The 27669-nt window shown below is 43.7% G+C and overlaps 1 long non-coding RNA gene and 1 pseudogene across 3 annotated transcripts; one reads left to right on the top strand and one right to left on the bottom strand.

Annotated features, from left to right (window-relative positions):
• Positions 1–214: 214 nt before the first annotated feature.
• On the bottom strand, positions 215–27669 carry LOC110983034 (uncharacterized). Of its 3 annotated transcripts, XR_015426631.1 has the most exons (8): positions 27548–27669; positions 9327–9407; positions 8884–8954; positions 8629–8688; positions 6879–6981; positions 5824–6034; positions 4373–4529; positions 215–2521 (listed from the first exon to the last, which is right to left on the bottom strand). It is a non-coding gene; the product is annotated as an uncharacterized LOC110983034 (long non-coding RNA). The 3 variants fall into 3 exon arrangements; XR_015426630.1 differs by lacking the exons at positions 215–2521; positions 4373–4529; positions 5824–6034; positions 6879–6981 and adding exons at positions 25501–25517; positions 25932–26079 and having other exon boundaries at positions 8500–8688; XR_015426629.1 differs by lacking the exons at positions 215–2521; positions 4373–4529; positions 5824–6034; positions 6879–6981 and having other exon boundaries at positions 8500–8688.
• On the top strand, positions 21502–23589 carry LOC110988352 (uncharacterized; annotated as a pseudogene).

The following is a 27669-nucleotide window of genomic DNA, read 5'->3' on the forward strand; positions in this document are numbered from 1 at the left end:
TGTTAGGAGCTTGAAAGTGGGCAGGGCTTCGGATGAGGCTGCAATGTCAAATCTAAAGACTTAAGAAACAGATGCAACTCTGGCAGTGTAAAATAGTTGAGATAGGTGGAAGGGCTAATTGGCAAAGTACAAAGGACTACTGTACATTTCACAAATCTACAAACAAAAGTTGTTTTTTTAAATAAATGAATATTTATTTCAGTTGCAAATAAATGGTGACTGTCACATACACCCAAAGGTGTTTTTACAGGGTAATATTTTGAAACAACAAATTTCTGATTTGCAGTTTTGTGACTAATTTTAATCAGGACTTTTTTCTCTAATACTCTGGCAATGTGCATGAACAACATAGAAGTTTCCAAGGCACATAGAACTTTGCAAGGGATGAGAAACATTTGTTAAAGTGAGGTTTAGAGAGGCTACTGAACAGTGGAGATGGGTACAGTACTGGAATTTCGGTGTCCTGAATGGGGAACAGGGAAATATGAATCACGCAATATTCTATTCAATTTTTAAAGTATGCAATAAATACAATTATTTGTATGTGCGTCCTATCTATTTGTAGTCTTTCCAAAAGGTAATTTTTTTGGTACAAATATATCATTGGAATTTTCTGATCACAGCATCTTGATAACTTTATGGACACAAGTATTTTTTTAAATGTGTGTTAATACATCCAAGTACACAACATACGTGGAAGTACACAAACGAGAGGCATTAAATATTTACAAAAGTACCTCTTGAGTCAAGAATGATTTGTACAATATCACGATACTGAAGTATTGGCTCCTGAATATCTGTGCACTTTCACCCGACACTGAAAATTTGCTTTGAATTTAAGAAACACTGATGACTCGTAAGTGAAGATTTCAGTGTTAAAAAGTCAAATATTAGAATATCCATTTTAAGTGCCAATAGCAAAACAATCAGCTTGACATGGACTGTATTTACTCGTACACCCATATATTTGTAATGACTGCCAATTCAAAATAGGAAATAGCGCCCTCTTTTTGGCAAATAGCGCCCTCTTTCACCAGGGCTTTTTTTTCCTTTTTAATGGAAATTGGAATGTTTCAATATTAAGGCCTTTGAAAACTCAACAATTGGAGTGGTACCAATTAAATTGGAACAGTGGGGAGAAATGCAAAACCAAGCATTTTGTGTGAACCTTGCCCTGTTCATTATAGCAGCATGTTTACTAATTTACATGTACACTACTCAAAAATTAAAGGATCCGACATTTGTCTCTGAAAATGTAAGCGAGTTATCTACCTCAATGATTTTCCTTTTGTACACTGGAGCTAATGTTCTTGGTTGAGCACCATAGAATGTGAGACAGTGCAATTGGTTAGTCGTGTTTCAGAGCCCAATTAGTGGGAGGAGTGAAAAAGCATTAACAAGTGTTGCTCAGGTATTGCACAAACTTCAAAATGGCCACCTTTCACCCTCCTTGCACATTATTTCTGGTGGTAGTTCTGTTCAGAGACAGCTAAATGATGTTGAAAAGTGCCAGAGGATGAGATGACTCTTAGGAACAGGGCTAAGAGATTGGGAGTGCCTTAGAAAGTCACGGGGGGGGGGACTACCAGTACATTGAGACTGGTCAGGACTATACCGCCCTATTTTGGTAAAACGATGTACAATCTCGCTTTGAGGACATTTTGAGAAAAATTGACTGCAAGATCGGACGTTTTGCCATTTGATTTGAGGGGTTTGAAGATTGCAAAGCTGTTTATTTACTGTACTGACAAACACAAGTTTTATTTTTTGGACCAATCATCATTTCCATGGAAAGTAATAAAAATATGCAATTTTTAGGAAAGATATTTGCAAACAGATGTATGTCACACATGCATTACCTTTCTTAAACCATTAACGGTTGATTTTTTCACGTTAAAATGCATAATCATTTCTTCAAAGTGAATTATTTCTCGGCTGTGATAATTTCAGAATCACAAATAGCGCCCTCTATTTACCAGGATATCATTCTAACTCAAATTCACCAAACACTCGACTTCCATCACTTTTAGTAGGGCAATAAAGTGTGGTTTCTTTAGTGTCATGAGATTGCAGTCCTCCGTAGTGTAAGTTTCTTTGTGTTTTTGTTGCCTGAACATAAGCACATTAAATGACACTCATATTATGATGTAATCAATAAGTATGATCCTTTAATTTTGTTGGGTAGTGTATTAATGTAAATTGACTTGCTCCATCACTATTAAAGGTGGAAGCAAGGAACCGCAGTTCTGAGAAGATTGAGTCCTTTCCTTGCCTTTGTAAATCAGTGCCTTTAAGATTCTGAAGAGGATGTCTCATGTAATCTTGGAAATCTTTCCCCTGAGTGATGGAGGCGAGGTTTGGCATCTACATGTATTAGAGTTACCGGTACTTCCTCTCCTGGGAAGTCCCAAGGGATCTTGTCCTCCATCTTGCTTCTCCCCTTGTTGAAGGAGGCGAGGGCGCTCTTCTCATCAGTGCAAAAATCTGGTTCTCCTTGTGCTCGGCTTTCACGTGACAGTGTCTGGGGAAGAAATCAAACACAGAAGAATGAGCCCAGTTAACCTTTTGGGTTAAGTGAATTACTAGGTGACCTTTTCAACCTTTGAGATTGTAAATGCCATTCTGGCCAACAGAGGGCGCTGTTACTGTAACAACAATCAGGAAAGACACAGCTAGACCCAAAATGCCTTTAGACTGACAGTGCCTAAACAGAAATGGATGAATAAACTCAAAACTGTAAGCAGAATTATTTGAAAAGTGAGCAAGAAGTCGACAGAGTTGGGGATGACTGAAACAAATTAGGAATTTGGGATGGTGGCTAATACTGTGAAGCGTTTTCACTCATCGTTGCCCAGCGCCCAAACAGGGCGCTCGGATGGGCTGATGGCCTTGCACAGATTTCAGTGAGGGAAATGCGTCACACAGGGTGACAGCTAATGGTGTGCAGAGCACTGTGGGTAAAATTCTGCCAGATGCGCGGGCTCACTCAATGCCTCACATAAGCCGCAGTTAACAATACAATATTTTTTCAATTCCTTCCTCACTGCTGAAAATATTCTTGCTACGCTCTATTCGTTCATCCAAAATTGATCAAGATAATTAATGATTTGAAACATGTCACCAGCAGACACGTGATTGGTGATAGTGAGAAGATAAATTATCACACTGTGACTGTACCGTACCAAGACCATGTTTTTATCATATAGCCGACACCTTGTCCGTGCGAAAGCATTTCCATTGGCAAACAGAAAAATTTAAGTCACACTTCCGTAACAGGAAGTGATAAAAACCTTGCAGTCACAGGTCATGCATGATGTAGCCAATCACAGTGCAAAGTCATCAGCCTTTCCCAGCACCCTGTTTGGGCACTGGGCGACGAGCAAAGTGTTTACTACGTGATACACTTCTGTTTTTAGCAATTTTTTTTCAAAAATAAAGTTTTTCTTGCAACAAATAAGACCTTTCTTCCACATCTACCACTCACTTTCAAAAACCCTCAATAAATTTCCCATTTTGAGATTATTTTCTTGTTTTGAAATGCTTTGGAAACATGGAGTTCTTGGTGCTCTTTCAAAATGTGTCAAATTTGCCTTAAAATATTCACTAAACCGCAGCAATGTACTGAATTTATCTTTCTTTCACATTATGTGCACTTTGGCCAATATCATAGAGATGCTTAAACACAAAATTTGCTTAAGCGCAAGAAAATCTTGCTTGATAAATCAGGTAACCAGCCAAAACTCCTTGTGATGTTTATTGTTTAGGGATTGTATAATTTAGCTGTCTTTGGTTGGCATGACAATCAGAGTTTGAGCTGGTAAGCTTTGTTTTTTAAGCAAGGTTTTTTCGCGTTTAAGCAGATTTTGTGCTAAAGCAGTTCTATGAAATTGGCCCCAGCTTGGACAAGTTGCCACGGTTTGCCCAAACCCATTTTCTATGATGCACAGCAAGGAATGCTCAAGGAACCCCCTGGGGATGAGGTCGCAATTTGCTCATGGATACTCAAAATGGAAACTTTTTATAAATTTATGGTCTATAAAGCTGGTTGAATGCATAAATTCTTTGTTGCTAGCCAAAGACCACTGGTAGATCCATGACCTATTTTATAATTTTTTTTCAGGGGGGAGGGGTGGGCAAACATGTTTCTTGGGGGCCAACTTTTTTTTTCCATTTTTTGAGGGGTTAGGCTACATGTACCGTATATGTTGAGGCTTTACATCAGTTTTTCAAAGGAAGGGAAAGGAAATCGACCAAAAATCCTTTATTTTTCAAAACAAGAGAGTTTGGCTCCTTTTGACCACGGTTCTACCCTACCCTTACCCGGCGTCCACCCCTGCTAAAAGCCAGCATATGCCACACATGAAACGTTTACCTGCTTTCACTCATGACGTAACCTGGGTCTTCAACTTGGGAGATTCCATTGCTGGCCAGTCCCGTGTCACCACTGCGCAGGATAGTTTGCCTGGCCTCAAAGTTCCGTAGGCAGCCATCACCTTCAACAGTCAACAAGGCATTCCAGAAATCTGAAACTGGGGAAAAACAAGAAAAGGTAGTTTACAATCTAAGACTAACAGACTTTTTTTTCAAAATGAGCAAAACTTACAGGTTTTAACTCTTAAGCACCTCAACCCTTCTTGCTTAAAATTATATTTGGTTACTGTTAGTGGTTAACCCATAAACACCACACCGTGCTGGGCAGTGCAGGGAGTAACAGGCTGAGTGGGTTCTGATTGGTTTGAGAGGAATTCCCACAGCAATCTGAAAACCAAACCCAGTTACCTTTGCAGGACTTTCCGGGACTAAAATAAATATGACATTTCATTGGCATTTTGCAGAGCAAAGTTGTCTGGTAGAGACCGATTGCGCCTGCTAAATCACGTGACCTATAGTGGGTATGAACCCCATATCACCGTGTGCTTTGAATGCTGTTTACAAACACTACAGCCAATTTACGGTGTAGTACCCAGCACATCAGTAGTCTGAGTACGGTACCTGCCCTCGGCTTTATTTTTGGTAAATGATACTCATGAAACACTTGCTTTTGGTAGACGCCATATTTGTTGATATTAAATACCCACTACAGGTCAGGTGCAGGTGCAATCGGTCTATTGCGAACTGGAAGACTGCCGTAGCCTCAACAATGAACTAACAAGAACAGCCTGTAAATTTATCATTATTACATTATCGCATCAAAAGCCGCCCATCAAACCTCTGCCTGCCTAAGAAGGGAGTGATACACATTACATTTAAAAGTGCAGTCCTTCATTTGCAGTTAGCCAAAAAGGAACTGATGAAATTTTTGTTGAAAAACATACTTGGTTGATAGATGGCTGTGGAACTAAACTCCCTGTGAAGTTATTCTTTCTGGCGATTTGTCATTTTGAAGAAAATAAAGAAAGAAGGCCATTTCTGATGAGGCATCGGGGGACACATTTTTGGAAAATTGCCATTGGAAATGCGCAATCCTTCACATGACGAACATGCATATCAGTTACTATAATTCATTGGCTAAGTGTGTGATATTGCATAGCTGCATTTGAGTGAATGTGAGAACGGGTCCCTGAGGCTCAAATTCCAGCGTAATTCTAACATGACTTGGCAACTTTTGATCTGAAGTCCAAGTCCCAGAAAGTATTAATTGAGCTGAAATTTCATCAGGTTTGTTCTCAGATGACCTTCTTTAGATCTTGAGTCATTTTGCACATAATTTTGAACATAATGTACAAACGACAGATGATGCACTGTTCATCCAAATTTTTGTGGGAACCAAAATCACATTTTTTCTTCTCGTAATTCTGAGGAAAAAAACAAGAGACAGCTTACTCTGTCAAAGCAGTGATGCCAGATGATGAGTATACAGGCAGGGGACCAACCACGCTGCTAATGAGCCCACAGGCAGGGGACCAACCACGCTGCTATCACCTTACTCTATCAGGCCAGTGATGCCAGAAGATGAGCCCACATGCAGGGGACCAACTACGCTGCTATCACCTTACTCTATCAGGCCACTGATGCCAGAAGATGAGCCGACAAGCTGGGGAGAAACCAAAATGCTATCACCTTTAACACCTGCTAAAAATTCAAAGATAAAAAAGGAAGGTAGAAGTTACCGGTAAGTTTGTCTGCATTGGTAATAACTACTTTTTGAATATGCCCCACGGGAATTGTGGGTTTTACGACAATGTACAAAAGGTATTGCTGAAGCTAGAAGTAACACAATAAATATAGGTAAGCCACGGGTGAGTGGCTAGAGTCTTTTCCCACAGACGTATGTGTTACTGTCAGCCGAAGCCAGTCAATTCGGACAAAGTCTATCTTAAGGCAGTTGGCAAATGTACAAACAACAAAACTGGTTCTCAGTGTTTGCTTTTTGTAAGTACCTGGGAACTTAACGATAAAAGAGCTGGAGGCCGTTACCTGCCCCGCCCAACACTTTTACTAATATAACCACAGTGCATAATTATTTCCATTCAGCAGTGCCCCTCGGAGTTTTTCATTAACTCTTTGCAGTCATAATAGTGGAAATCGAACATACTGCTCATTAGCAGCAATTACTCCAAGACAGGTCAACCCAAAACGTTCTCCACTGCCATGCTCAATGCACTCTGGCTTGCATGTGCAAACCTTATGGCCGATTGAAATAAAACTTCATATTTGTACTGAAAAGGAAAGTCTTTATCCATACACCCAGGTTTTTAAAATATCCAGCTTTTGACAGCCAAGTTCATGGGGATTCCCTACCCCAACCCCTGGATGGAGATGGTCCAAAAGAATCCACCTCTTCTGGGGTTCAGACGTCAGGAATGCCATGGCTAAGTGTACCAGCGGAAATTCAGTTCTGACAGCATAACATGACTATAAAATGACAGCTTTTCTACCTGCTGTTTTCTCCATCCACTGTTCTTGTTCCTCATCACTCTCAGAGTCGCCATCACTAGGACTTGATTTTCTACCATGCTTGCTTCTTCAGAAGAACAAAAGCTGAAAAAACACAAATGCCATCACTGATTTTAAAATGTGGCGGCAGTAAATTTCTTTCTTACATGTTTTCTTCAACATTTCTGAAAACTCTTTCACATGCTTATTTGGTTCAGTGAACTGAAGAGTGCATGTTCTTAAACAAGTACAATTATTGATGCTTTCCTGGACAACTGAGGGCGCTTTTGCTGTGAAGTCATCTAGAGAAGATATGGTTCAGTGTACAGGTGTTTCTGTTCAAATTATGAGCTCAGCATTTACTAACTGAAAATTCCTGAGAGAAGGATGGATACTTCCTTATTGCTATGCACATTAACAACAGTGAAAAGGAAAACTGAGTCTAGGAAAATCTACAGGACTTTTTTTGTAGAAACTACTGTATGCGACGCTTTCTTTCTGGGATGACATCAAAGTTTTGCTCATGAACATGGAAATGTTATTTGCACAAAACCAAATTGGAGGTAAAATACCCTTTGAAACAGTGAAATAAAACTTAGACTAAGATTAACTGAGACACAAAGGCGCATTTTGAAGGTTTGCATTCAAACGAAGTGATTGCAGCTACCCTTTAAGATTTGACTTCAATCACAACAAACATATTGCAGCTATCCTTTAACCCCTTCACAACGGATGACTGCAAACGCAGCACCATTCTATGAGGATTAGTGCATACCACACATACAGTCTATTCACCATGCAGCTGCTGGTTCAATGGGGCCTGCTGCTGGACAGAGCTTTGTATACTGGGCATACCACAGCCCAGCAGTCACGGTCAAAAGAATCCCACCGGGAAGGGGTTAACAGTGGACTTCAGTATACCCAGCAAGAAATGAGACCGACGGGTACCCCCCCAACATGTCAAATCCCTATACACATTCTAGACTATTGTTACTTAACACGTCCCCCCAAGATGTCTGAAAGGAATTCCCCAGATTCCTGCGAGACAATGACCAACACAAAGCAGGGGGGGTTCTCTCCGTCTCATACCTTGCTGCATATGGACTTCAGCTATAACAAACTGATTGCAGCTACCCTTTAAGAGTCGACTTCAGCTACAACAAACTGATCGCAGCTACCCTTTAAGAGTCGACTTCAGCTACAACAAACTGATTGCAGCTGCCCTTTAAGAGTCGACTTCAGCTACAACAAACTGATTGCAGCTGCCCTTTAAGAGTCGACTTCAGCTACAACAAACTGATTGCAGCTGCCCTTTAAGAGTCGACTTCAGCTACAACAAACTGATTGCAGCTGCCCTTTAAGAGTCGACTTCAGCTACAACAAACTGATTGCAGCGACCCTTTAAGAGTTGACTTCAATTACAACAAACTGATTGCAGCAACCCTTTAAGAGTTGACTTCAATTACAACAAACTGATTGCAGCTAGCCTTTAAGAGTTGACTTCAGCTACAATATAACTGATAGCAGCAACCCTTTAAGAGTCGACTTCACCTACAACAAACTAATTGTAGCAACCCTTTAAGAGTTGACTTCAATTACAAGAAACTGATTGCAGCTGCCCTTTAAGATTTGAGTTCAATTACAACAAACTGATTGCAGCTACCCTTTAAGAGTTGACTTCAGCTGCAACAACGAATCAGTACAAAAATAAAACCAAAAAGAAAAGAAAGGATAAACTTTCATTTTCTTCACCTTTTTCTTCAGTCTTTTTGTCGTTCAGATTTTTGACTTCTTCGTCCTTTTTTCTCTCCTCTGAAAACAAGGAAATAACCCACAAATAAATAAAATATGTGTACAGTATCTTTCTTTAGTGGACAGCTGCACTGATGTCCAACATTTTGGACTGAAGAAGCCCTAATACAAAGTTTTTGTATAGAATTGGTAACTTTGTTTCTGTCATCTGGAACCTTTTTACACACAGTCTCCGGACATGGCAAATGTACCTACCTTCACTTGCTGTGCTGCTGCTAGTGTCACAGTCATCGCTGTCATTCTCTGTGTGGTCGAACTCGTCCCAGCTGACAGGGTGAAAACAAAAAATGATACAACAGTTGTATTAAATTACAACTTTATCTCATTTAGCGAGACATGCGTATGGCATTGAAAGACTTTGGTTCCTAGGAACCTTTCCAAATCCTTAAAAATCCTCCTCAGAGTCGTACATTCACCAACATTCCATAGGAACATAGGTGGGCTGGGCTCTTCCTTCCTAAATCCTGCTACTTCTTCCACAAATCTCCTTGTGGATTTCGAAGGGATCTGGGAAGGAGGGCATTAAGTAAGATAAGAGTACATTGGACATGAGAGGAAATGAGTCAATTTGCAGGAATAAAGTTGAGTTTCTCGGTCCAGCTGGTCACTGAATAATCCAATACTGGCAAGGAACTTACTCAGGTTCGGCTCTCTTTGGTGATGCTGCCCAAACATCAGCCACTACTTGCTCCATGATCTTCACTTAATCTGACCTCTTCCTACAATAAAAAAAATGAATCTCTTCAGATTTTATTGCTGTCACAGCATCACCCTTCATATATTATTGACCTGCTTTAACTTTGATTCTCTATTTTGCTGGAGCAGTATTTTTACCTCAAATTTCAACATAACTGAAATATTATCAAACTCCAAGTATTCTGATTGAAAAATTTCTATTTCATTCACCTGTTACGAAGCTCTGAAATTTGGCTAGATTTCTGATCTTTTTTCTCAAGTGCAAAATGGACCCTTTTCTATCAAACTGGTGTTTCATAGGGATAGATAGGGTTAGATTGGGAAAAAAGAACACATTTCAAAAACGAATTTCTTTGACGTCCGACCACTGTTTATCACACGAGTGTGGGGCCCAGGGTCTGGAGGCAGTCCAGTACCTTGTCCTGGGTGCTATTTATGGGGCTATGGGGTTCATTGTCTACCAGGCTCTGTTCATGGGACTGAGCATTGAGCAAGGAAACAGATAATCCCTACAGTTCTGGGGTAGGCCTATGCCTACTTCCAGAACTGTAAGGTTTAAATACCTACCCTTAGAGATATCAGTAGCTATGTACAAACTCGCATTTGCCGTTTTGATTGTGCCAACTTACTCTGCTGTCACAGCTTTTTGTGCAACAAAATTAAATTTCATACATGCCTTCTAGGTGAAGTTTGACATTAGATAGAGAGCTTCATTCACCTTATATCTTCACTAAAATGGAGAAATTCTTGAGAATTTTGCCCATTCATGGAGCATGTACTCTCAATCACTGTCAGCTGTATGACAGTTTGACCAATTGCAACACAGCTCCTATCTTTCCTTCTTATGTTCCCGTCACTCATGAAAGCCTCACTGTGATTGGCCAAATTTGCTTCCATCCCAATGACCAATCGTAGCTCAGCTTTTATTTTGATGGGGTCAGGAAAACAAGAAGAAACAGAGGAGCTGTGTTGCAACTGGTCAAGATGTCAAACGCTGACTGTGACTGAAGTTCTACATGAAGATGCTGCTGATTTTTGGGGGGAATTTGCAGAATACCCCACCACGCAGCATGATCAGCCTCATAGTCAGGTACAGGTCAAAGTGTCACACTCTTCTCAAGGGATTTTTACCTTGTACCCACGTAACCATTCATTCCAGGGGTCGTTTTTGAGAGTGGCGGGGTATTCTGCAATTACTGCAAATATTCAAGAATTTCACCATGTTAAAGAGGACCATGGGGCTATGCCTTAGCTAGCCCCACTAGTGTGGCACAGACTCTCACTCCCGATCCATCCTCAGCCACACACCCGTATGCACAACATCATGTCGGCGTATTGTACATGTCGGCGCACCCACTTATCATCGTGGGCACAATTTCTTGTGCACACTACCATGATCCTTGACCTTGACATAAATGTATTTCTCAGTTTTTGTCATTTAACACTTAAAGTGTCAATTCAACCATTGAGAAACCAACCGAGAAATACATTTATGTACATATCTGGGTCATTTTGGTCAGATAAGATAAAGATATCAATTAAACATACCATGCTGGTTTCAGCAGCATTCAGGCTACACACAGTTGCAAAGTTCTACATGTTTACTTGTGTTGTCTGTCTGTTTTTTTGGGGGGTGTGTTTGTAATTTAATAAGTAATATTACAAATGGGGCCCAAATCTAAAAGCATTGCTTCCACTGGATACCTGTCAACAGCATCCTTTCTTAGGTGTATTGAAGTATCATTCAATCATATTTATGTATTTATTAAAAGTTCTATTATTGTGTGTGATTACTATGCTGTAGAAAATGAAATAAATCTTGAATCAGGTACATGTAGACACCTACTCTTGTTCTTTTAACTTTATTGACAGTGTGTATTAAAAGCTTATATTTGAATTATACATGAACACATTACACAGTATGACCAAACTACACATTTGATATAAATTATATACATGTACATGAAAATGATGCTCTCAAACAGCTTTTCTGGGCATGGGAAGCCATATACAATTAGAAATCATTTTGTGTTGTTTCGTCAAATAAACAAGAGTGCTATGCTGTTCAGTACGACATACCTCACCTAATAGTATGCAGTGTCCAAGTTGGATGCCAGAAACAACCTTGAAATTTAAATTTCAAGGTGCCTTTTTCATACTTTCCGTACTTTATACAGAGTCTTCAAAGACATCATCACTGGATGCGGGACAAATCGTAAAATGAGGAGCAGTGACTTTGACAATTGCTGAACGTTTAGGTGAACATTAATTGACTGAAGTGTGACAAGAAACAAATTGTGCACACAAATAAGGCAAGCATGGTAAATGTAGTAAATGTATTCAAGATAATTGTAACAAATCTTCAGAGTTTGTCTTCATTAAGTTTTCCGGTCATGTAATTTGTGATCTACATGTACATGTAACCACCATTATACATTTTCACGATCAGATATTGCCATGCATAGTTGCATTGATGGTCTGGACCCTGTGGACAAGACTTTTGTTGAATGTTAAGTGTGCACATACAGTTACTTTGAAAGTCTGTTGGATTCTGGCTTACAGTTAATGCACATATTCTTCGGACATCCTGCTATGACACAGGTTAGCTTTTATTTTATGTAATTATTTCAATTAAGATACCCTACCATAAATTTCATTATCTCGAAAACATATTGTAAGAAGCTATGTGTAAACGTTTTGTTTTTAGTAATCCTTACTTTGACCTGATGTCTTTCTTCATAATGTACTTTTGATTAATTACATGCTAACCACCATACATTACATGTGCATGGTGTCTAGTCAGTCCAGGATGAAGTGTTGTCAGCTCGAACCACTTATTGTCCCTAATATTTCTCCGTTGCGACTTTCAAATGAACCCTTCATGACAGATGCCTTGATGATACATGTACTTACACAAACATTGAAAACAACTTCATGAATGTTCAATTCCTTCATGTGATTTGGTTCTGCAGATTTTGGATACCTGGTTGACTGTGATGGACAACCAACCACAAGTATGCTGAAGGAAGTAGTTAGGTGTTCTCCCAAAGATGAAAGTGTCGTCATTACTTACTTCTAAGTTCCATTTCAGACTATGAGCACTCTGCTACCCAAATACTGAAACATGTTAATGTAGTGACAAGTAGGTGTATAGTATTGACAATTACAGCTGTGGGAAACTGTGACATTGTGAAACAAGACAAACCATCTACATTTCCACTAAAAACCAATGAATTGGTTCTGTGTTTACAAAGGTTGTAGAATTACACCTTCAGAGTAAGAGAGTTGGCTACAAAGGGAATTAAGCTAGCACTATCAGCAGGGGAAATTATTGAGCAAGGAAGACATCATTTTTTGGAGATATTGTAACGAAACATTGGCCTAGTTCCAGTCTAGGGCTGGTACCCGGCGAGGTGGCTCCGCGCCGCTGCAGCCAGTGCGTGTGTTGCTAGCGGTATATAAGGCAGCGCTCGCTGCACGTCACTCTCCTTTTCTGCACGTCGCGCTTTTCCTGCACGTCGCGCTCTGCATGTTGCACGTTAGCTCTCGCAAGTCTTGGTACACATGCGAGCTAGCTCTCACAAACTCGCTCTCCTGCACTCCTGGGTCACTTTAGTGTAATCGGCCGGACCGAGGACCCCGCGGCAGCCGGAGCTACCAGACAGGTACGCAGCCGAGTTGGTGAGTGGAATAACAAGTGTTGAGTTAATTGGTTCCATTGCATTCAAGTCTCCCGCCACCTGTATAGGAGATGCCTAGATAGGATACACCTGAGTAGGAGTGAATAAATCAGAGTGCACACATAGAAAACCCTGGTGGTGTGGATTATTAGTGCCTCTACTGATTAACCAGAGTGGGTGAGAAAGTGTGGGTGACTGCGGATTTCATGCGGTGCCTGGGGGTATATTTCTCCCAAACGGAGGTACGTCCCGGGTTTTCCCGATAACTGCTCGTCGGGAGGGCCTAATCCTGAGCATCTGTCTGATGGCACACCACTGGCGAGTGAGGGTCGGCGGCACGCTACAAAATTGGTGTCAGAAGTGGGATTGGCATCGCAGAATCAGCAATGACCGGTAGCCTATACAGGGTGTGGGAAGGTGCAACACCTACCTAGGCGAGATGGCAGTTAGCCTCATAGATTTTGATGGCGACCTGTCGACGTACGACTCGTCAGACAGCAACTTCCAGCACAACGAGTCGGAACTTCTGAAAGCTGAGAACCAGCGCCTTCAGCAGCAAGTGAGAGAACTACTAGCAAGACTTGACACGAGTCAACGGGAACCAGACTTGTCGATTGCAACCTTGGGGCCAAAGGTTCGACCCACCCCTAAGCCAAGAAGAAGATTTCTAGTAGCTGCGCCTCCGCCTACACCGGTGCCTACACAACCCACCACTTCGACGCCTACTGCTAGCGACAATGACAGCGAGAGGTGGACACCCACCGGCAGAGAGACGTCACCATCGAGAGTGACTGAACACTGGTCAATGTACGTGAGTCAGGGTACCCAGTGCGGAGATGGCCTGTTGGAGTCACACGGTACCGAAGAGAAAGTGAAGGCGAAGGTGGAGACGGAAAGCTGTGCAACAACAGGTAGCGGGAAACGGCCGAACATCCTGCCAGACAAATTCAACGGAAAGACTCCGTGGCGAGAGTATAAGCAGCACATTGCAGCATGCAAGTTGGCCAACAACTGACAAGGAGGCGAAGGTTTTCCTAGCAGCAAGCCTGCAGGGGGAGGCTGTGAAGATTTTGGGGAACCTGGCCACCAGCAGAAAAGAAGTCCCCTATAAGGAGCTGCTTGGCCTCCTTGAGAAACGGTTTGGGCCAGGGCAACTGGCGGAGAACCACCTAATGGAACTTCGCCACAGGCGTCAGAGAGAAAAGGAGACGCTGCAAGAGCTGGGGCAGTCCATACGTGATCTGTCGGCGCTGGCTTATCCGGAGTTGACAGAAGAGGGCCGTGATCGATTAGCGCGAGGGCACTTCTCCGATGCGATACGGGAGCAGGCCATCCGTGAGGGAGTATTCAGGGCCAATCCGTCGACCTTGGATGAAGCCATCCGCGCCGCCTTGAGTACAGAAGGTTTCCTCAAGATCGAGGAGCAACGTTGCAACAAGCGGACGAAGTTTGCCAGAGGGGTGGATGGAGCACCAAGCGATTCACTGCAAGCAGTTAGAAACGAGTTTGAGGAGAGATGTGGCCAACTGCAGGAGTCCTTTCAGAAGAGCAACAAGGAAGTTCACGAATGGCTAGAGCGGATGACAAAAATGTTCGAGGCTACGCAAGGAAGGCGACAAGGAGCGCCTAGGACTACTGTCAGGCACAAGGCAACGTCACACTACGTGTGCTACAGGTGCAAAGGCAAAGGCCATTTTGCATGTGATTGTCCGCAACGGGGCAAACGGGGCGCAAAGGAGTCGGGAAACGACAGCCAGCTGACTCAATGGCCCGAGGGACAGCTGGAACAGCAAAGGGGCCAGAGTACCAAGGCGAGGACAGCCTAAAGAGGCAAAATATAGAGAAAGGCGACGTGAGACCGAACAGTGACCACAAGGCACAAGCAGGGCTTTTTGTGCAGGCGAAGGTCAGGGGAATCAATGTGAAGCTGTTGGTGGACACGGGAGCAACTGACTCCGTCTTGTCTTCGGAGATTTACTTCCGCATACCCAAAGAGAAGCGGCCAGGGTTGGAGAGTGATGGCATAGGCGTTCAGAACGCTGACGGTAGCCAGATGGATACTCTCGGCAGGGCCTGGGTGGAAGTGCAGATTGGCAAGACGACATGTCCAGTTTGAGCTGTGTTTGGCAACACGGGAGAAGTTGAGGGGATCCTGGGGATGGATTTCCTGTTATCAACCAAGTGCTCCCTGGACTTTCGGACCTGTGAGCTGACGCTGAGCGGGGAGAAGATGAAGTGTACGGACCAACGTGGGGGAGGCCTATGTGCCCAGGTAGTTGTGGGGGAAACCACAAGGGTCCCAGCAGGCCACGAGGCGTTGGTGCCAGCCCTAGTGATGGGTGAGCAGCTCAGCAGTAAGTTTGGCCTCATAGAACCATCGGATCGAAGTGAGGTAGCAGACAAGGGCATGATCGTAGCGCGAGTTCTGGTCAACTCAGAGGAAGAGGTGCTTCCCGTGCGAGTATTCAACCCTGGGAAAAGGGAGTGCGTCGTGAAGGAGGGAACCATGGTAGGGTTCCTTACGCCTGTGGAAGGTGACGACGTCGATGGCACTGGGGGTCCTTCACCTACTGAGTCGGGGAACAGCTGCGTCAGTCCCAGAACACCTGAAAGAGTTGTATGACCGAAGCATCCAGGAAGTGGATGGGAAGTACCATGGCAGAATAGCTGACGTCTTGAGCAGAAACCAAGACGTCTTTGCAAGGAGTGACGCCGACATTGGTCGTACGAACTTGGTTCAACATAAGATAGATACAGGTGCGGCGCGTCCTATAAAGGAGCGGCCGAGGCGATTTCCGCCAAAGCAACAGAAGGAAATCGACTGCCAAATACAGGGGATGATCAAGGAGGGAAGAATAGAGCCCACCGAGAGTCCTTGGGCATCAAATGTGGTCCTTGTGAGGAAGAAGGATGGTAGGCAGTGATTTTGCCTGGACTATCGTCGTCTCAATGCAGTGACTATCAAAGACGCCTTCCCTATACCCCGCATCGATGAGTCCCTCGATACCCTTGCAGGCAGCAGGTGGTTTTCCACATTAGACCTCGCCAGCGGGTACTGGCAGGTGGAGCTTGATGATGAAGCTAGAGAGAAGTCGGCATTTGTAGTCCGAGGTGGCTTGTACGTCTGGCGTGTCATGCCCTTCGGGCTATGCAATGCGCCATCCACCTTCGAGTGGCTGATGGAGAGAGTCCTGGCTGGCCTGCACCGGGAGACCCTGTTAGTCTACCTGGACGATGTAATCGTGTTTGCGAAGACCGTCGAGGAGGAATTGAACCGCCTGGGAACAGTCTTCCAGCGCCTTCGAGCCGCGGGTCTGAAGTTGAAGCTGCGGAAATGTCACCTATTTAGGAAGAGCATGCTATACCTTGGACACATTGTGTCAGGCGAAGGCATCGCCACAGATCCAGACAAGATTCGCGCCATCAGAGAGTGGCCAACACCCAAGACTACGAGAGAGGTGCAGAGCTTTCTTGGGCTTGCATCTTATTATAGAAGATTCATTCAAGGATTTGCGGACATCGCACGCCCACTACACAGTCTCACAGAGAAGTCAAGGGACTTCATTTGGAGTGATGCCTGCGAGGATGCCTTCCAGGAGCTCAAGACAAGACTACAGGAGTCGCCTATACTTGCCTACCCCGTTGCTGAAGCCGACTACATCCTGGATACTGACGATAGTGCGTCCGGTATTGGAGCTGTCCTGTTACAGGTAATTGACGGGCAAGAGCGAGTCATCGCCTATGCGAGCAGGGTGCTAGGCAAGGCGGAGCGTAACTATTGCGTTACGAGGCGTGAGCTCCTGGCGGTGGTGGTATTCCTGAAACAGTTTCGACAATACCCGTACGGGCGTAGGGTCACGATTCGGACCGACCATGGAGCCTTTCGATGGCTTGTGAATTTTAAAGATCCTCAAGGGCAGATGGCAAGATGGTTGCAGGTGATCAGTGAGTTTGACTTCACTGTCGTGCACAGACCAGGGCGTGCTCACAGTAATGCGGATGGTCTGTCGAGGAAACCCTGCACTCAATGTGGCCGAGAGGAGAAGATGCAAAAGGCGGACAGCCCGCCGATGGATGAACAACAGCTGAGTCTTGCACATGATCGGGCACGGAAGTGTCTGAAACAAAGTGCAAGGAGGCAGAAAAACTACTACGACAGGCGGTCTGCAACCGACAAGCTGGTGGTAGGAGAATTTGCATGGTTGCACAACCCTGCAAAAAAGAAGGGCGTTTCACCTAAATTGCAGTGCCGGTGGGAAGGCCCGTATCTAATTGTACACCATCTGTCTGAGGTCATCTTCCGGATTCAACGAAAAAAGCGAGGGAAGATGAAAGTGGTGTACCGCGACAGGTTGAAACCCTACACAGGGGAGCCCCTTGTGGCATGGATCGAAGATGGGTCAGAAGAAACCAGCACAAGTACCCTAAGCCAAAGACAACCAAAGAACAGAAGCCCTGCTCAAACGCAAGCGTCAGGAAGTAATTCTAATGGGCAAAGCGAAACACCCATACGAAAGGGGCGACCCCTAAATCCAAACGCCAGCCCCTTCGCCATTGCAGCGTCACCACAACCAGTTCATGCTGCTGACACACCCGACCAACACAACCCATTTCCCGGTATTCCAACCAGACGTGACGACACGGAGGGACCTGAAGTTCCTTCTGCGCCTATCGCGCTGCGTCGAAATCCCCCAAGCATCGACGAATGCCACAGAGATACCTTTAAGCGTGCATGATTGTGCGAGTGTGAGAGAGGGAGAAACACTCTAGAAGTAAAGTGCATCCTTTGCTTTCCTCCCATGCAGGCGCTACACAGATTCACCATGGACCGAGAGAGGTGGGAGAAGTCCAGAGATAAAGACGATGGGGACCGCACTAAGTGTCCTAAGTGCCAGGCGAGCCTTCACAAAAGAAGCCTGGAACGCCACCTAGTCACGGAACATGGGCTGCGGGTACACTACTGGTGCAGGCACTGCGCCCATAAGAATAGTCTCCGGGATAATTTGAAGGCACACTACCGTGATTGTCACCCAGACTGCGTAGACGAGGTGAAGGAGATCAAGAGTGAGACCTACGAGGCCCACGAAGACAGACGTCGAAGAAGCTGGGGCAGGCAAAAACTCCACCCAGCACTGTGTCTAGAGCACCAACAGATGATGTAGAGCCGAAGCTAGGCGAGGCAATGAAGGAGGCAGGTGGGCAAACACCGGAGCGTTCGGAGGCTGCTGACGCCAAGCTAGGGGACAGAGCGCAGACGACAGTGTCCCAAAGCGAGTCTGAGAAGCCTGAGGCGAAGCATAACTTCAAGCAGGGAACTGTCGCTGGGCTGTCGCCGGAAAGTGGGGAGGATGTCCTCGAGCTTGCATCATCGCCTATTTTGTCGATGTTGTGGGATAGCACGCCGGAGGAAAATTTGCCTATGCCGCCAGCAGGAGGGAAGCCGTTGAGCTTGGTTCGGCAGCTGCAGCGGTCAGAGAATGCTGGGTCGAGGAGTAGCACTGCTGCCACACCAGAGGAGCCAAAACGACACTCAGGAGGGATGCCCCTGGGAAGGTTCTTCGCTGGACAAGTTGTGAAGATCGCCGAGACGGAGAAGAAGGAAACTTACCTTGGAGAGATGCGAACCCTGCATAATTATTCATCCCGTCACTACAGTGTTGTCGTTCTGAAGGAAGCAAGTGAGCCTAAGCAGGCGGGGGTACATTTGAGTCGCCGCCCCCAGCGAAGATTCGCCGGATCATCCTGGATGAAGAATCCCAGACAGAGAGTGTGGGGCCGTCCATGAGCAAGGAACACCTGGAAGGTTCCCTGATTGGCAACGTGACCAAGATCACAGAGAGGAAGACCCGTACCCTGTACCACGGAGGACTTTTGGTCACCCGAGAGGAAACTGAGCGCGTTTTCGATTGTTGATTTTAAGGCTGGTTTCTGAGTCAAGAAGAAACTATAAGTTGTTTTTATGTATACACTCGGAGGTCACGAGTTTGTTAACCTAAGTTTACCTTCTTACATCGGAAAGTTGTTTAACCAAAGTGAAAAGTTGTATTCTATAGTTTAATAGTTGCGGCCATACTTTTGAGAGTTGTAAAAAAAAACTAAGAGCAGAAGCTGTGTTGGTTGTTTAAAGAGTTTCATGTTTACAGTCATAAGAATTTATTTAAGTACGTGGAAGACGCTTGGAACCTGTATAGGAATTTATTCAATTTGAAAAAGGAAGTTCCGTGTAAATCACATTTTCAGTTTATCGTTAGATTACCCGAAGTTAAGCGAGGACAGTAATCGCCTTGCGCCTAAAAAGGTTGTACAATGTTTTGTTGCTTATTCTGATCCCAAAATTAAAAGTTATTTGAGTTGAGGACCTGGAACATGTTGTAAAGTTTCTAAACGACTGCACCTAGGTCACTTGGAGCCTGTTTAGGCCGCAGATTTCCAGAGCTCTTTCTTTAGAACGAAAGGACAAGTCTTTAAAATGTATAAGTTTAGGTGCGTATAAGTTTAGACGACCAATGTTTCTTTGTTTTATTTATTGTAAGTTATATGGTCAAGGGACTGACCAAACTTAAGGCAAGGCTGTGTAACGAAACATTGGCCTAGTGCCAGTCTAGGGCTGGTACCCGGCGAGGTGGCTCCGCGCCGCTGCAGCCAGTGCGTGTGTTGCTAGCGGTATATACGGCAGCGCTCGCTGCACGTCGCTCTCTTTTTCTGCACGTCGCGCTTTTCCTGCACGTCGCGCTCTGCATGTTGCATGTTAGCTCTCGCAAGTCTTGGTACACATGCGAGCCAGCTCTCACAAACTCGCTCTCCTGCACTCCTGGGTCACTTTAGAGTAATCGGCCAGACCGAGGACCCCGCGGCAGCCGGAGCTACCAGACAGGTACGCAGCCGAGTTGGTGAGTGGAATAACAAGTGATGAGTCAAGTTCCATTGCATTCAAGTCTCCCGCCACCTGTATAGGAGACGCCTAGATAGGATACACCTGAGTAGGAGTGAATAAATCAGAGTGCACACATAGAAAACCCTGGTGGTGTGGATTATTAGTGCCTCTACTGATTAGCCAGAGTGGGTGAGAAAGTGTGGGTGACTGTGGATTTCATACGGTGCCTGGGGGTATATTTCTCCAAAACGGAGGTACGTCCCGGGTTTTCCCGATAACTGCTCGTCGGGAGGGCCTAATCCTGAGCATCTGTCTGACGGCACACCACTGGCGAGTGTGAGGGTCGGCGGCACGCTACAAAATTATACTTTTAATGAAGTCTTTGTTGGAAATATTGTCGGTTTTCTTCTTTCAAGAGGAGAGTTCAAAACAGTCTGATACCAAATAGCCATACTGCAGTTGCCTGGTGCTAATAAGTCATTCAAAATGCAATTTTGGTGAATTGCATTGTACATAGTAATTTCTAGGTCCATTTTGATGAATCAGCTTCATCAGAGGTTACGCATAGAGAGAATATGAGAAACGTCTCTCTTTATTTCAAAAGAGGTACCAAATGGATCCCCAGTCAGTTTACCCGAGTTGTGAAAAACCATTCGTTAAGAAATCAAAGGGATGGAAGAGGCATTCCCTTAAAATCCTTGAAGTTTCACCAAGTAAGTTTTCGCAAGATGGTTTCTTGTGCTCTTCTTGTGCTAAGCCATTTCAGGCTGCTACATCCAAAAGAGGTGCCAGAAAGCATGTGATAAGCACCCCGGCCAAACCAACACCAAAAGAACAAGGCATAGCTACAGCCCAGCTACAAAGACATGCAAGGCACATGCCCGTGCCATCAAATATAGGGCAGCCTCTTTGATCTGCAGCAGTAAATATGAAAATACCTTTTCTTGCCTGCTTCGGAATAATAAAGGAAGAGCTGCTCTTGGTAAGGTCTTAGAGAGGCATATTAGACAGGAGACCAAATCATACTCCAAGAAAGCAACATTATCAAAAGATGTCAATGTGGACAACATCACCAAGTGGAGTTGGGGAGCCATCATTGCTGAAGCAGAGGCGTACATGCCCATTTTGGTGACTGCCCTCAAAGCTGCCATACCAGACCCAGTTACACGTCAAGGTACATTTCCAGTTGGCGGCAAGAAAAACTACCGTGTGTCAAAGGCTGATGCTAGAGTGCAGCGCAACCAGAGACTTGGCATAATGCTAGCAATGATCATGTACTCACATTGGCCACTAGTGTTCAATTTCATTCAAGGCTGTTTAAGCATTCAGCTGTGGAAACATGGGTGTAGTCAGAAGCTTCTGAGCTGCTTGCAAAACCTAGGACTGATGAAGGGTCCAAAAGGCACCATTGGAACAATTGACAGAGTTTGTAAGGGTTCTAAAGAGAAACTACATACATGGAAAAAAGACATAGAAATGCATCACACAAATGCTAGGTTAAGTCGTAGGAGGAGGTGCTTATGGGCGACAGATGCTAGTGCCTCAAATCTACCAGTAAGAAGCATGGATAAAAAAGACTTGGGAGTGGATGAAGATTGCTCCACATGTGAGGATGATTCATTGCAGAACAAGTTTGATCAGGGTGAGAAATAAAAGGTGCCTATACACGTAGATTCTGTTGTGACTGACAGAATAGATTTGGGAATTGAATACCACGATGAATGTTCATCAGATCAGGCTGTATCACGTCTTGAAGTTGTCCCACTGTCAGTCTGTGAGACGGCTGGTCCACATTCAGTTGACTTTGAAGAAAGTGATGATAATAGTGCAAGTGTGCCTAGTGAGCCCGGGTACTGTGTTGTTTGGGATAACGTACAGATCCAAACTGCAGCCAGACATCAATCACGCATGTACAGCAACAAGTTCAGGATGCGGGCCCTAACCTTCGCTGTCAGGAATCGTGTTGCTTTTAGCCATGAGCAGAACATTGGTGTTGTGAAGGCACGAGACATACCACTATCCACTATATTACCTTCAGCATCCACTTGGAGTAAACTGAAGGAGAGAATGACCCTGGTTGTACAAGTGATCCTCAAATCTCATCTAGTCTTTCTTCAAAACACTGCTTGCTCTAAGGCTACACCCCATGAACATGCAAAGGAAATGAACCAACGAAGTGAAATTGTCAATCTGGGGGTAGTAGAAGAAAACCCCTCATCCACTCCAGGAACAATCCGCATCATGAAGTACCTGCAAAAATTTGTGCCATGTACTCCAAATTCCATGCATCCAATCCCTTGCTTTGGAGATGGTCTTTCAGTGGAAAGAATGTGTGACGCAAAGCGAGCAAGGGAGGGGGAAGAAACACCCCAAGACAGACTCGAAGGTCTTGTGCAATGCCCTCAAGAGTTTCACAATCGAGGTTTGCTGTTACAAGACACAATGAATGACTTGATCACAGGTAAACGTGCAGCAGACCGGGGGACCCTACCAGCTCAAGCAGGATTTTGGGCACAGATCCGCTAAAAAGAAAGTCATGGACAACTTCAACGCAGTCTAATACCTTGTGCGTTTTGCAACTGAGGGATATACAGTGATGTTGGCCATGAAGCTGGCCGAAGTTTACGACCCAAATGTTCCACCTGCAGAATTCCCTTCTGCAACAGACCCCTCTGGGCAAACACAATGGTTGAAGACCCTGACACAGGCAGTAGTAGATTTCATTTGGCCAGGTGTTCCATCTGATGAGATAGCCATCACATGTAACCAGCAGCGGGAGTAGGAAAATCATAACGTGGAGGATGCAGAGTTTCTTCTGGACATTGGGGACAGTGTTGAAGAAGACGGTTGTAGCTGTAAAGAAAATACTGGTGAATCAATGATTTGATGTACAAACCATAATGTGGCTTTTTTCACTGCAGCTGTGTCAATATCCAGGAGCCCCCAGAAGGTGATTGGTGGTGCTCAAGAGCATGCCAGGATGCAGTTGATTACATTTACTGCAGTTGTCATAAGAGGACTGGTCGAGAAGAGGAAATGGTACAGCGCGAGTTACAAGACAGATGCAACCACCGTGAATGGTACCATATGGAATGCATAGATGTTGATGATGTGGATGACCTGCCTGACAAATGGTATTGTTGTTCAGAGTGCAGAAAGGATAGTTTAGATGATGATGACAAGGATGGCGTGCTTGAATATTCTAAATCATTGCTCAGTTTATTAGGGCTTGTTCCACCTGGCCTTCAGACTGGCCATTCGAGAAGGTGATGGACCAGCCATCATGGATCACTGGCGTATAAATATTCCTGCATTTTGGAACAAGAAGCATCACAAGTATCTCATACTTGCCCACCACATGTTGGTAGGAATATCTGGATTCTATCCACCAAGGATAGCTCAAGAAATCTAACAGGAAAAAAGGATGGAAATATTGGGCTTGACCTTGTCAATGAATTTTTGAATAAGGATTACAAAGAGATGCTAGCACAATCAAGGGGAGTGTACACAAAGGAGCAAGTTCAGCGCTGCAGTGAAATCAGCGGAGCCTTTGGTCGAGATCTTGGTGACATTTTCATGTCTTCAATTGCTTGTAGGACTGGCAAACCATCCAAAGGCCGATCTGCTAAATTTCAAGCAGTTCTGTGCTGAATACAAGGATGACGACCTGTTTGAATTTGTACCAGGGTGTCGACACAGTGCCTCCCCAAAGTATCGTCATTCGTTACATCTTAAAGATCCAGCTAAGTTAGGTGTAAAGCTAATGAAGTTGAGTCACACCTTGGATTCCTGGCAGGAATTTGTGCAATGAATACACTGAATTGCACAAGTGCTTTATTCTCCAGCAGGTCATTTGACATGTCAGGATTGTATACATATTAAAGGAAACAAAGAAATACCACAACATATTGAAAAAACAATAGAAAATTAGTGCCCAGAAATATGTAATTGCTATGGCAATGAAATGTTTCAGAGCACTGATTTTATAATTACATCTTTCATAACACTCATTTTATTCTTGTCAGCCCCTCCATAAATCAAAAAATGTTGCTTCTTACAATAATTCACACTGATCAGAATGACTTTTTTCTATCCATTGATGTAAGTTTCATATCCATACTTGCAGTACTTCAAGAAATATCAGCAAAAGAAAGTGCGACTTGTTGTCCAACCGCTTGCTATATTGGCGTAATTCTGACTTTCTTTGCGCTTTACGGCAGGGACAAGAGGATCTACATGATGAGCAGCAAATACATCTAACACACTGGCATTGGTCCCTACAAGATTTTGGACATGCTGGTTTTCTGTCACAAGGCTTTGGACCCATCTCAGGCAGCCACATACTTGACAGTATAGCCTGTCTGATGCAGATTTCATTTTGCCTAAAACTGGAAACCATTTCCTTGAAAGACTCATAAGTGACGATATGGCCTCGAAAAGTAGCTGGATAAATGAGCGCTGTTCCTGCTTGACCATCTCTGCAGTATCGGCCAACCTCTTGCCAGAAATCGATAGAGCTTTTGGATAGCCCCCAATGGAACACCATCCTCACATCTGGAACGTCAACCCCCGTTCCAAAGGCAAATGTCGCCACCGCGCACCTCAAGACACCATCAGATGTGAAAGTTTTAACAACCCTGTCTTGACTACCTGCATCTCAGGAAGAGTGATACGTATCAACCAGTCTTTCGCAAGGCTTTTTTGAATTTTGTGCTATCCATGCATCACTTTGGAGTGTGCTCATCATGTAACCCCAGAGCTTTGAGACTGTGTTGATGTACCTGAAATAGAACAAAAAAGTTTTGGCTCAGACTGGCCATCCATAATACAGGTTAAAGGTATGGGCAACTTGTTGGATCATGCTTTATGTAGTTTCAGGATATAGCCTAAGGTATTTGTATTGCAATGACACGTTTCACCCACTGGCGCACATAGGATCGGGTATTTTTATGGGGGGCTCATGACACAATTTTTTCTTTGGACCTTTTTCTTGATGTGTAGTCATTGCACTTTTTAAGGAAACTTTACTCTCCCTTAGATAAAGCCTCCCCTCAAAAAACCAACAAAAATACCATTTAAATGGTACTTTGGTAATTGTACCAAAGTTTCTTCCATATATTTTCTTCCAAACAATTTGTGGACCAACCCTTTGGGGCTGTGCCCCCCCGCCCCTGATTTCAACACATACTTTAATAAGTCAAGTCTCATGGTAATCAATCAGGTGCCATGTAGCATGACTCGTTACAATTCTATTTGTATTACATGTACCTGCAAAGTTTTACTTCGGTATTGGCCCAAATCAAGCTTAAGGTCAAGAAGCATTTTGGTACTGCTCTTGTCACTTTCTGTTTTTGATATCATTAAATGGGAATCACTTGCTTGGCCATTGCATGGCTGGTTGGGCATTATATAACATATCAAAACATACCAGTTAGTAATGCAGTGGGCCTCATCAAATGCCAGCAAACAGATGTGCTTCCGGAACCATTCTTTTTTCAACATATCTCTCCAAGGATGGTCAAGGGAAAGAACTGCCTCTGGAGACGTAAAAAGAACACTCACCTTTCCATCTGTAACGGCTGGTTGAAAAGACAAAAAATGGTGGGGATTTATACACATTTAATGCGATGAAAGCTTCTCTCTGCAAAGTACATACATGTAATGCATACTCAGGTTTCAAACTCGTTTTCTGATAGTTGACAATTTTTTTTTTAATTTGCTAAGTGCATTATTGTTCTATAAGACAAGGAAGTGGTTGACAAGTAAGCAATATTCTTTTAAATAAACAGGTACTTCTTATTAATACTGTAATGGAAATTTCTTCTGTGTTCTGGACTCCCCATATTTCATATCTGTCTATGAAAACAAAGAACTTTCCTACAAGGGAATATGCATCTCTTTTCAGACTCCTCCGTAAGAAAAGAAACAAAGGACAAAAATTGAAGAAGTATGTAAAATCAGAATCGTAATTATAACAAGCAGATTTAAAGTACCTCTTCTGTCCTCTGCAGTCATTTCATCCCATGGCATGATACACCCTGTTGGTACACCTTTTGCACTCCACCTTGTATGCTGGTGTTACATTAATGCCCTCAGTGGGGACACCACTAATGCAACGTGGGGTTTCTTTTCTGGGTGGATCTAATTTTGTATCCCAAAAACAATCATTTATAAGCCATGCAAAGCAAAATCTAGGCCTAAATGGTGTTTCAGGGAAGAGCTCTGCTCATCCATCCAATCCCCTCCCTTCATATGCATCCTTCATTCATCCATCCCTGCACTCCCATCTACATCCCTCCATCCATTCATTCATTTATCCCTGCATTCAATGAAGAATTGTCCATTTGTGGACAAATTTCCATATCACAGCTTACTTTGTCATTCATCAGGGGTAGGAGGGCAAAAAGCAAGCTTTTCCCAGAACCTGTTGGCAATACGACACAAACATCTCTCCCCTGAGCAGTGCACCTAGTACTAGCACTTGTTCCTCGTGTAAATCAAAATCAAATGACAAATCCTTCCTAATGTCGGAAAACAACTGTCTCACTTTCTGCTCCATGTTTCACGCTTCCACTGCATGCAAGACCACCAAAAATATGGCACACAACTTTGTATGATGGAATTTCAAAGCCTGTTTTCAAGTTTGATGTGCACAGTACTTGTCACAACTTTTGATAGAGCAGTATGAATTCTAAAAATAAAGTTAAAAAGACAATAATTAAACAGATAAATACTTCTTTCAATTCTCACAGAGGAAACTTGATTTAAACAAGGACAATATAATGAAGAGTTCATATATATTTGCAAGGTAATACAATAATTAATTTATAAGTGAATAAATTAATAAATAAATATTTTTTTCCGTTTCAAGGAAAACTTTATTTCTGCCTTGCATAGTTCATAGTAAATAGATAAAGAAGTAAATACACAAATGAGTAAAAAAAGAAACAAAACCCCAAAAAATAAACGTATCAATGAATAAATTGATAAGACACCCGTAATTTTTGTAAACTCAAAATTTCTTTTTTTCTCTTTTTTTATATATGAAATGAAACGCCCGGGGGAGATGACTCAAAAACCTTGCCCAAGTTTTAGAAGAGCCCATTAGTACATGAGGTATCTTATCGCTCAGTCCGTGTATCAAGATCAGGGGTCAAGTGACGTATGTTCAACGACCTTATTTTAAAGATGGCGACTGTGAGAGTGAGCCCGTTGGATTGAATGGATAAAGGCAAAAAGACTGGAAAATACCTGAATAACGTGAGTGAAATCATTCAATAAATGGTTTTTGAAAGTGGAAAGGTCAAGGATCATGGTCGTGAGCACAAGAAATTGCGCCCACGATGATAAGTGGGTGCGCCGACATGTACAATACGCCGACACGATATTGCTTATACCATGGAGGTATGCTTATACGGATGTGTGGCTAAGGATGGATCGGGAGTGAGAGTCCGTGCCACACTAGTGTGGCTATGCCTTAGCATGGAGGTAGAATCTACCTCCTTAGCCTCAGCCACTAGTAAGACAGGCTAGTAATGAAACTCGGTTTCCCAGATTTATCTGCATGATCCCGCACAAATCTTTTTATTTTCATTTATAATAATCTTACCTTTACAAATGTCATCATGCAAGAGAACGTTTTAACCCGTGGAGGAAGCTTGTTGTTGGCTTATCTTCTGTCACAACGTCAGTGTCATCATGTTTTCCCATTTGCCGCGGCCCCATTTCCCA

This window comes from Acanthaster planci, linkage group LG10 (genome assembly GCF_054643075.1).
Source record: "Acanthaster planci isolate LZ-2023a linkage group LG10, COTS_SCS, whole genome shotgun sequence".
In the NCBI taxonomy this organism is placed as follows: Eukaryota; Metazoa; Echinodermata; class Asteroidea; order Valvatida; family Acanthasteridae; genus Acanthaster; species Acanthaster planci.